The following is an 11,161-nucleotide window of genomic DNA, read 5'->3' as shown; positions in this document are numbered from 1 at the left end:
TAATTAACTTCAAACCGTCCAGTCAACTTGACTGGTGAGAGTAACATTCCATGGGACCTTTTCACTTATTTAGTAACATGAAAGCCCTGAATGCGATATTAGTTTCGAAACAGCATTTTGCATCGAAACACTTAAATGCGTTGTATCACTTTCAAACTGTTGCCCCCAAATATTATCCCTCTGCATTATATTTAAAGAAATTAAATAATGAAGAATCTGCATGAATGTATGTAAGTTTCTCGCATTATGGAGAAAAAAAAAAAAAAAAAAAAAAAACATCGATATGTACAACCATCCAATATTGAATAACGTAGTCCTCCACACGAGCATGGGCACCTGGAAGCCCAAATTTGTAATTCTGAATTTTTTTTATTAGCTATTTCAAATTTTGGAATACTTTAACGAATATTTCATTAACAAATTCAATGATTTCAAAGCGAGCAGTGCCAACACTGCACGGAATAAAACATTTTTATCTCCAGCGTGCGAGACTGTCTATCGGAAATTCTAAAGATGTGTGCTTTTTTAAAATATTTTGTTATTTTGCAGTTGAATCAAATTTTATGTGGCGTAAGCGCCAAGAACGGGATATTTAATAAATGAAATACACAGACAAAACGTTAATAATAAAAAGACAAAAAAAAATTTCGTATAACCATCTTAGTACGAAAACTGAATATTGATATCATGAACTAAGATGAGACTGAAATAAAAACAGAAAAAAGTATGCTAACACTTATAGTTCCGTATCGGGAATTCTAAACGTACACTACTATACTGCTGTTAAATTTTTATAATTTTGTTTGATGGCGTTTAGCTGCAAATATGACAGCAGCTCATTTAATTGTAAGCCTATTATCAATGACTGGAAGATTAAATGTAGGTGAATTTGCATTATCGTTATTTTTACAAACAATTTTATCAGTGTTAGAATTTGGTATTTCAAGTTCAGAGAAAATAATGCTTAATAATAAAACTAAAAAGAAAAAAAAAAAAAAAAAAAAAAGTTAGCAGGAGTGAGTGCTACAGCAGATTGGTAGATTCAGCAAAAGCGTAAAAAAGCATAAAAAATCCTTTTTTTGAGATTTTTTAAATATTGCTAATTTGCACAGTGAGACACTGAATCTGTAAATCATAAAATTTGTTTTCTCACACAGGCTCCACGAGAGTCTAAAATGCTGGAAGTTTAACTCGCCCTCTGTTTTCAGTGCCTAAAAAAAATGATGAAATTTTAAAGCAAATTATAATTTCCTCCTCCAGGAGTTTTAAGGAGATTTTTCTCCTTAAAACTGTATCCTAAGGAAGTTACTAAAAAAAAAAAAAAAAAAAAAAAAAAAAAAAAAAAAAAATTACCTTTGATTAATAGCGAAACATTACATCAGTGGCTTTTCTGTTCTTGAAATGTGTCATCCTGTAAATCAATTCTAATTTCTCAAAATTCTACTTAAAAAACATCAGCAAAATTAGTCGCTTTTAGGTGAAGCATCAAAATGTCAATGTTGTATCGACAAATTAACATTCGATAAAATGGAAATAGGCCACCACGTATGACTTCTCCGATGTTATCATCTTTTTATTTTTGTCATGGTGAAATGTTACTGTGATATTAACTGAATCTTACATTTAACATGTATTAAATTTGTTTGATGCAATATTCATTCGAAGTTGATCTGTCGAAAATTTTAGCTTGCGGAATACGTCGCTACCTGAATAACATTAAAATTCTTATACTTGAGTGAGGGAAGGAGTTTTATTTTCAGAAACAGCGAAAGATATATTTTATTATGAAATTTGAAATACCAGTTAGCTGAAATAGTCTATAACTGCCCTACGATTCTCGGAAAGGCTCTCGATTCGGACTCTAGGAACTGAAAACAACGAGTTGTCAATCAAGACAAGCAATCAACATCGTGCGCTATAGTTGTCTCTATGGGAGGTATCGGGGAAAAAGAGTTTACCCCAAAGGCGTAAAAAGAACAGACCTACAATAAAAACCTCTCCAATTGCAGAAAAGCCGAAAGAACACCTTATTGTAATTCTTAAGCGTAGTGCCCATGAAAATCATTCTACACTTGGCGACAAAATTTTACGGAAACCGCCAACGTCTTATTCTGTCGTGATTTGCTCTTATCCCAGACCGTACAGATTGTAGGTGACAATTCAAACATCATCGCGACAGGGAAGCGTAATACTTGTTTGGTGGAGCAGATATTTTGCTTCTTCATTCTCAGGTAGTATATTGTTAATCGTGTACTCGATAATTTTCTTTTTTTTTTTATTTCTTTTTGATAATTTTGTCGGGTTGTAAATTAAACATGTGTTTCCGTAGCCTAATGCCATAATGTCACGCACAATATGTGAGACTTTTTAGAAGGATTTATTAAAAGTTTGCGGAAGTAGATTGTGCTTTTCGGATTTTAGAAATTTTACGGGTACGAACAACAACAGAAGAAGACTGTAATCTGTTTGACGAGTATAATTTCCAAATAAAAACAATTCTACTTTTTATTATAATTACTTTTTTAAATTTTGGAAAATTAAAAAAAGAAAAAATTTACAAAATAAGAGAGTTTATGCGTATATAGATTAAATTATTCAGTTCATTTCGAAAAGTTATCAGAGAACTAGAACTAACTGCGAGCATTAAAATACTTACCGAGAACTGTATTGAAGATCTTTAAACTTATTTTTTAAGTTAATAATTTTATAGTAACTTCGCAATTTAGAAGTGAATTACTAAAAAATTGTCTAAAATGTTTTTAGAAATAAATTAAAAAGTTTTCCGAATTCTGATTACGAGTGTTCTGAGGAGATATATTTGCTTTAGCATCACAAACGAGAATAAATCATAGTCAGTACTCGAACAATTTTTTTGGCGGGGTTTTATGGGAAAAAAAAAAAAAAAAAAAAATGCAGAGAAATGTAACTTTTCAAGATCACACAAAAATTTTTATTTCAAAATAAATATCAAATTATTGTCGGTAATGAAATGTATGTTGTATATTCTAATCACAGTTAACCGAGGTAATGCCGCTGAGATGTTTGTCGTTAACTTACAATCCAATTTAATCCAAGAACAAATAATAATAATAATAATAATAATAAAATCTGAAAGCTTTCGTCTCTCGCGCTGGAGATATTTATTTATTTATTTCTTTTCATTGCTCACTTTGAAATTGTTGAGTTTGTTAATGAAAAATTCGTTAAAGTTTTACAAAATAGGAAATAGATAATAAAACAAATTCAAAAATTTTGGTTTTCAGATGCCCATATTCTAGTGGAGGACTACGTTATTCAAAATTGAATGCCTCTAGATACCGTCGTTTTATCACCATGCGAGAAACATACATACATTTATGCAGATTCTTCATTATCCAATTTCTTTAAATATAATACAGGGCGATAATATTTGGTGGCAACAATTTGAAAAGTGAGTCAAACTTTTTAAAGTTTTCGACGCAAAATGCCAAAACGAAATTAATAGCTCTTCTGGGCTAACGCCTTTTGAGATAATAATAATAATAATAATAATAATAAAGAAACAATCCATATTATAATTTAATCGAAAAATACTAATAACAGTTTATTAGTATTTTAAGCAATTTTATTTGGAGAATAAGTTACGTAATTTAATCGTTGTTGAAAACTAAAAGAACACAGTGTAAATAACAGAAGAATAAACATCTTTAAAAATGAAGAAACGCTGTTATAAATAGCATTTTTACATCTTTTTCATTTTCTTTTTGTATTTTTCCCAGATACTTTTGTTTTTCTTTGATGGTTTGTGATAACATTTTCCCCATCATTTCGCAATAAGCAAATCAAATTGTTTTAAGAGAAGATCCAGTAAATCTGCTCCCCCCGGTTAATTAGAGTGTTGACTGTATAATATTTTACATCTGAACAATTACCGTTTCCAGAATATTAATTGTAAATAACGTATAATAATATTTCTCTGAACAAATGTATAGCTTTTCTAATTTCGGTACTCTTCTGTTATTGGGACCCCATTCAGAAATGTATATATGTATGCACGTTTTTATGTATGTGCGTACATGCATACATGAAACATATATACATGCATACATGAAAACATAATCCATAGATACATGCAGTACTGTTCTGTTACCAGGATCGGGTTCAGAAATGTTTGTTTGTATGCAAGCATGTGTTCATGTATGCATGTTTATATGTAAGTACAAATGTATGAGTGCAAGTACATATACAAATATATGTATGTGTGTATGTACATATACAAATATATGCACATACATACATACACACGTTTATACGTTCCTACATTTCTGGATCCTGTCGTGACAACAGAAGAGTACCCTAATTTCTTTCAGCATAATTTTTCGTTTAGGAAATGGTGTTTGTTTCGCATCTTTTTTTTTAAACTACTTTTATCAAATTTTTAAATGAGTTTCACTTGCAGAAATATAATTTGTTGTTTGATATCTATGTAAAAATTCTTTACTTTGAGTTTGTTTCTGTACAAAGTAATAATTAAAAGCTCCCATTCACACTTTTTGAGATATATTTTACTGTTGATTGCAGTTTTATGTTACTTATCGTACCCCATGTCCAGACAGAGTTCTTTGAAAAGTGAACGGAATAACAAAGTGCATTATGTTTTCAGTCCGATACCATAGGCACTAGTGGAACGGTCTTATTTAATTAAGGACATATGAGTTTATTTCCTAACATATTTTTTCCTTCCTAATTCTATCCTTTACAAATTCACTTTTGCATAGCTGTAATGTTGTTTATGGTTACTTATATAAAATGCTGTTTCCAAAAGCGTTTCGGGTATTGATCGAATATTAAAAAAAAAAAAAAAAAAAAAAAAAAAAAAAAAAACAGTCCCTAAATTTAAGGAAACGTGATCAGTCATGTCTTAAAATTTTTGTGTTTAAAATAATTACTCATTTTGATGCTGTTAAAAACAGCTTTGTACTGTTGTTACCTTATTCTACAAAAATGTTAAATTGTAGAGCTTTGAGCAATGCTTGGATTACAGACCATAGCACATTTGGATCACAAAACTTAAAATGTACTTTTATTTGAAGTATATTATTTATATTTTAAAATATATTAATGACTCGCAAAGAAAAAAAAAAAAAAACATATTTTTAGGGTCGGCACTAGACTTTTTGCCACTCGTTGCAATTTCTGCCGTTCCAAAATTCTACGGCCCACTAGCCCGAGCGGTAAAGTCGCTGAACACTGGTAATTCGGTCCGAGGTTCAAAACCCGGCGAACGGGCTGGCTGTATGGGCGTTTTCGTGGTTTTCCCCATGTGTAACTTGTGTACGATCTAGTTTTCCTTCGAAAGTCCTCCCCGAAGACATCCCTCCTCTTAGGCAGATAGCCTTCGAATACTTTGCCGTAATCAAAATAAACCCCAAACCTAAGTTCTACGACTTAGTGCGATTTCACTGGTGGCATCGATTACTGAACCGGCTTTTCTCTATGTATTTTTTGGAACATTTTTTTCCTCCAGTTTGATTAAAATGAAAGTTTATCGCTGAATTTCGAATATCAAGTTTTAACTTAGTTTTGGAAATTTTCATGGAAATTATTTTTCATGATAAGCATATTTTATTTGTGCATTCATTTTTAGATATTTAATTCAGAAATAGCTTTGTTCCTTTAAGAATCACTTAAAGATAATTTAATATTAAGTTTGTACGAAATATGTTATGAAATTTATTTTTTATCTTATGAATCAAAGGCTTTATTTCGTTTGATTTGTTTTGCGAAACGCTAATAAAAAAACAAACAGCACTGCGTAAAATAAGTTCAATGTTAGTTCTTTAGCTAATTAATGCTCTTTAGGTAGTTAATGAAATCTTAATTCTTTAGCTAATTAATGGCCAATCAAGATGGTACACAGTTTATGCATAGTTAGTTTATTTGAGCTGATTTCCTGCAGTTTGCAACGTAGGTTCAAGAATCTTTTCAGGCCAAAGAGGAAAACCCATTTTTTTTCGGTAAACAATTATCCATAGCAGTATGCTTGATTGTTTAATCCAGCTGATTTAAATCCCGATAATAGGTTTTATATAAATATAATCTCTTTACTTATTAGATAGTTTTAATGCAGTTTTAATTTCTAAAATTAGAAAGCTCAGAGCTTTGTGAAAGGCCGTCTGGATTAGGTTTTCCTTATATGTAACGCGTATACGAGCCAGTTTTCCTTAGGAAGTCCTCCATGAAAGCATCCTTCCTTCTAGACATAGTCCTCGAGTGATTTGATATAATTAAATATACCATACTGTCAGGAATAGTGAACTAAAATAAATAAACAAATAAATAATATTAAATAAAGCAATAAATGGTTGACTAATTAAAATTAAATAAAGTGTAAATACATATATGAAATATTAAGACGTTAAATGAATGGAAAATACATGAAAAAATAAAGGAAAATTGTATAAATAATAAAGTACATTGTATCATTAAAAATTAAATGCCTAAAATAACAAAACAAAGGCTAGTAAATTAATAATAGCAACATCCAATACTAGAATAAAACAAAGTAAATATATGGAACTGTATTATATATATATGGAATACTGTATTATATATATATGTATTATAAATATATGGAACATTGCTCCTTTAATCTGGCTTCTGATTCATTTAAAGCCCTTTTAATTGCATGGGTACAACATATAAATATTTCTTTTCCTGCCTTAAAACAATTCGTAATGAGCGTTTCTTCCTCACCTGTTACAGCTTCCTTCCATATTTTGCTGGTCTAGCAGAAAATAAAGCATATATTCACTAATTAATCTCAATACCAATTTAGTCAGTTGCTAACGAAAATGTTGCAATATTAGCAGTATTTCTTGTTGATATTGCAATTCGGTTAGGCAATAAAGTATCTGAACTCCAGAACTGTAGATTGTTTTATATATCTTACCTGGTCTATATTTAATAAATCTACACCTAGTTCCTTATTCCGATCCTTATGGTCAGAATAAAGATTTCTTCAAGAACTGAGAAGTACTAGGACCGTGTTTTGGTGTGTTTCAGCCAAATTTGAGCCATATATGCATACATATGCAAGAAAAAAAAAGTATCAACTTTTTTAGTCGAAAAAAAAATTTAACTGATTCGAAAGTGTGATGAACATAAAGCCTCGCTGTCATAGTATAGTTCATCCTTTGAAGCAGTGGTTTTCATATCTTAAATATCATGATGCGCGTACATAAATTTGCTGAAGGGAAGAAAGCAGGCATTTAAAAGAAAATAACGCTGTAAGGAAATAATAATAATCAAATATATATATATAGGAATTGAAAAAAGTTAAATAATCGGCTGAGTAATAAATCAGAGTAATATATAATTTGATCATAGTTAGAGTTATTAGAAATACCTTTCAGAGTTGGCAACAAGAATTAAAATTAAATGTAAGACGTCAGCAGTTTCCTATTAGTGTCTTGTATATTATTTTATGTGCCATATATGTATTTGGTTTGCGTTCTGATCCATTAAAATGTCTTTCTAAATCAAGAAGCCCCATAGATTTAACTTCTGCACATAGACTCTCTCTCTCTTTCTCTCTATATATATATAATATGCGCATATTTATGCAATAAAATAAAAATAAAAAAAAGACTTCAAAACATTTCCCAAACCATCAAAATTTTTCTAACTGCTTAACTGGGATTGACTGACTCTTCATGAAGCATTGATTTAATAAAGCTAGTTAATATTTTGAAGTTTTTACTTACATTTGTATTTTAGAGCCGAAGTTTATAATCTCTTATATGAAATAATACTAATTTTTTCCCCTGCTTCTGCAGCCTGTTATCAACTAATGCTTGATTTCGAATATCAAGTTTGAGTTTACTTTGTGAAACTCATTTATCTGATAAGCGTATTTTATTTTGGCACTCAATTTTAGCTTCTTGTTTTCAAAAATAGTTTTACTCGTTTTCAGAATCACGTTTAATATTATTTCTAGAATATCTTTTAGCAAAAACACTGCACATTTATTTACATTATTTAAAAAAAAAATTCATTTATTTTCTCAGTATCCAGAAATCTTGGCTTTTAGATGTATCTTGAATATTTTGAATTATATATTTCAAGAAAAAAAAAAAAAAAAAAATCACGTCTGAATTCATTACTAATGACAGTATATTAGGAAAAAATCTGATGTGTACACCACATTACTTCCTTGGACGGAATATTAAATTATACGCATTTTTTCTTGCATTTCATTTAAACTTATTAGATTGAATTAAACCTACTTCGCCGACACGGCATAAACCACAATAGAATAAATACATTCTTTAAAATTCACTTTGTTTACCATAGCGACACTCTAGCGCTAGGTTCACTTAACAGTATTATATTTCGTTCATATTATAACTCAGAATGCACAAAATTTATATCGTTTAAAGAATTATCTAATCGTTGCCACATGTTCTATTCAAATACTATAATAAAGCTAGAACGATGTATAAAAGAAATTAAGCAAACAAAACAAAAAAGAAACAGTTTTTCACAGACGATTGAGTATTTCTCATTCAATTAATTCAGTTTTCACTTCGCGAAAAGGCAAAAATACATAAAAACTCAAAATATCTATATTAAAAATTACGAAGTAAATCTTAAACGCTTATTTCCTCGAAACAATTCCAGACAGGATTAAGCATGATTTAACTAATAAATGAAGGCGTTATCTTTGTTGTTGCGAAGCTCAGTTTTTCTAGACTGGCAATAAATCCGCTATCCTGCTGTTTCAAATGTAAACAAGAGCAATGTCCGCCATCAAAAACATTACTAGGCTTAGCGGCACTTAAACAATTTTAAAATTGTTGATAATTCTAAAAATATTGCCTACAGATTTACTAAAGGCATAAAAACCTTAACCGGAAGATAAGAACAACATAATTCAATCATTTTTGAAGCAAAAAATGTACAATTTACAAACATATAAGAGTAAAGAAACTGAGATCACTGAGCCGGATAACAGAGTGGATATATATATAAATATATTTATATACGGTGTTTGGTGCGGCCGATTGCAACCAAAATACAAGGTGCACATCTGCATGTTATAGCAGTCCGTATATACAAAATTTCAACGTCCTGAGGCTACTCGTTTTTGAGTTATGCGAGATACGTACGTACATTCGGACACCACGAAAAATTCTCTTCAGAATTCATTTTAAAGCAGTTTTATAATTTTTTTGGAGAAAACAAGTCTTTTATTCTGTCCTCACGTACAGATGTCATGCAAAAACATCGTTAAATTGAGCTGTCAAAATGGATATTTTCGTTGAAATATGCTGCCTGAAACTTTTCGCGATTACAATAACTTCCTTTTTACTTCATACATGGAAGTAAAAAACAATAATTTGGGATTATGACTCGTGAGTTGAACACTTTTTACATTTATAGATGTAACGCATATTTCGCTCGATCGCTTTTATTTATATTTAATATAATTCCTCTTCACAAAAATTCAATAAAACCAGTAAAGTAGTTAAAACGCCATTTCAGGAACGATTATAAAACGTGTGTAATTTTATAACTTACATATTAAATTTTAATAGATATTGATGATATATAAGTTAACAATTGAAAAGTTTGCTTTGAAATGTAAATGAATCTTAAGTTAGTATATTTGTCTTGTATGTTTCAGGTTTTAGTAAGAAATGTTAACAATAATATTTATTACTTGATTTGATGTAAAGTCATTAGAAAAGGGCACGGCATGCATTCTTTTTTCCCTATAGTTTTGTTTTTATTTATGTTATAGTAAAACTGTAGTAACAATACTTTAATTCAAAGAATTAACTAAGTATGAGTAGAATTTGCAATTATATTGTTAGCCACCTGAATTAATAATAATGCAGAAGAGAATGAAACATTTCTGTAATTTTAAATTAGAATTCAGTAAACATGTCAAAGATGACTGGTTTTCTAAGCTTTACTAGAGCGTTTTTAAGTGACACTCAGTGAGCAGTTCTCAAAGTTGGAAATCAATTCAATCGCATATGTTTCAATGTACTTTTATACGTACATCTTGCACAAAAATGGGGGGGCGGCTACAGTTCTATATCTCTCGTTCACTGGGCCGATTGACGAAACTTAATGTTTGTCATGTCCTGAAATCGTGACTTAGGTTTGATTTGGTTTATTTAATTACTGCCAATCCTCGAGGGCTATCTATCTAAGGGAATGGATGCCTGCGCGGAGGACTTTCTAAGCGAAACTGGCTCGAATACACCTTCCACACGGAGACAACCACGAAAATGCCCATGCAGCCAGCCCGTTCACAAGCTTCGAACTCGGGCCGAACTACCAGTGTTCAGCGACTTTACCGCTTGGCCGCTGGTGGGCCCGTGAGATTTATGTTAGATTTATATATAGCATAATTTCAACATAGGTATTTTGTCTCTAAATCGGGTTTTTTCCGAAATGCCATACCAATTTGTTTCCCATATTTCGATTACGATTCAAATTATGCCTAAATACTAAATTTTTAAATTTGGTGAGAAACTTACCGAGAAATTAAAAAAATTATCTTAGCGAATTTTTTTCAATTTGCACCAAGAAAAATTCTACTCGGGAAAATTTTTAATTTAAGCAATCTATTTTCTTTTCCCTTCTTTCATTGCGCAGGAGCCCGAAAAAAAGGTGCATCGTTCATTCTTTCAAATAATTTTAGCACATTTGGCGTTATTATCACTTATACAAACAAACACGCGGCATTAACAAATATGCCAATCATCAAAACACCCTAATATATAAAATTCACTTATATCTTAGGAAATTTTGAATAAAAAAACTTTTTTTTTTTTTAATGCTTAGCAGTACATCTATTTTAAGATGATGGAAAAATTTTATAGATTGTAATTCTAAAACTGTTTCGAAATATTTTTAAGAATTGCTAAAACATACAAATTTTAAAGACAATCAGCTGCGAATTTTATCTGGATTGAATCTAAATTTCGAATAGTGAAAAAAGGAATCAAGTAAGTTTAATTAAAAAAAAAAAAAAAAAAAAAAAAAAAATGAGATATTAATAAATATACGCCGAATTCAATTAACATCAAAGCGCTAAAATGTTGAGAGCTAATTTTTTAAAAACTATCGTGAGAATTTTACAAAACTAGGTAATTTGTCATAATAT

General features: G+C 30.2%; 1 protein-coding gene across 1 annotated transcript in view; it reads left to right on the top strand.

Annotated features, from left to right (window-relative positions):
- The first annotated feature begins 2,076 nt into the window (after positions 1-2,076).
- LOC118204030 (uncharacterized) overlaps positions 2,077-11,161 on the top strand; it is a 130,157-nt gene continuing 121,072 nt past the window's right edge. The window contains exon 1 of the mRNA XM_085811239.1: positions 2,077-2,231. The gene's annotated coding sequence lies outside the window, so the exon portion shown is untranslated. The remainder of the gene's footprint in view (positions 2,232-11,161) is intronic.

This window comes from Stegodyphus dumicola, chromosome 2, assembly GCF_044657685.1.
Source record: "Stegodyphus dumicola isolate Sdum_Otavi_A_Nest chromosome 2, ASM4465768v1".
NCBI lineage: Eukaryota > Metazoa > Arthropoda > Arachnida > Araneae > Eresidae > Stegodyphus > Stegodyphus dumicola.
This window is presented reverse-complemented; position numbering and strand designations above follow the sequence as displayed.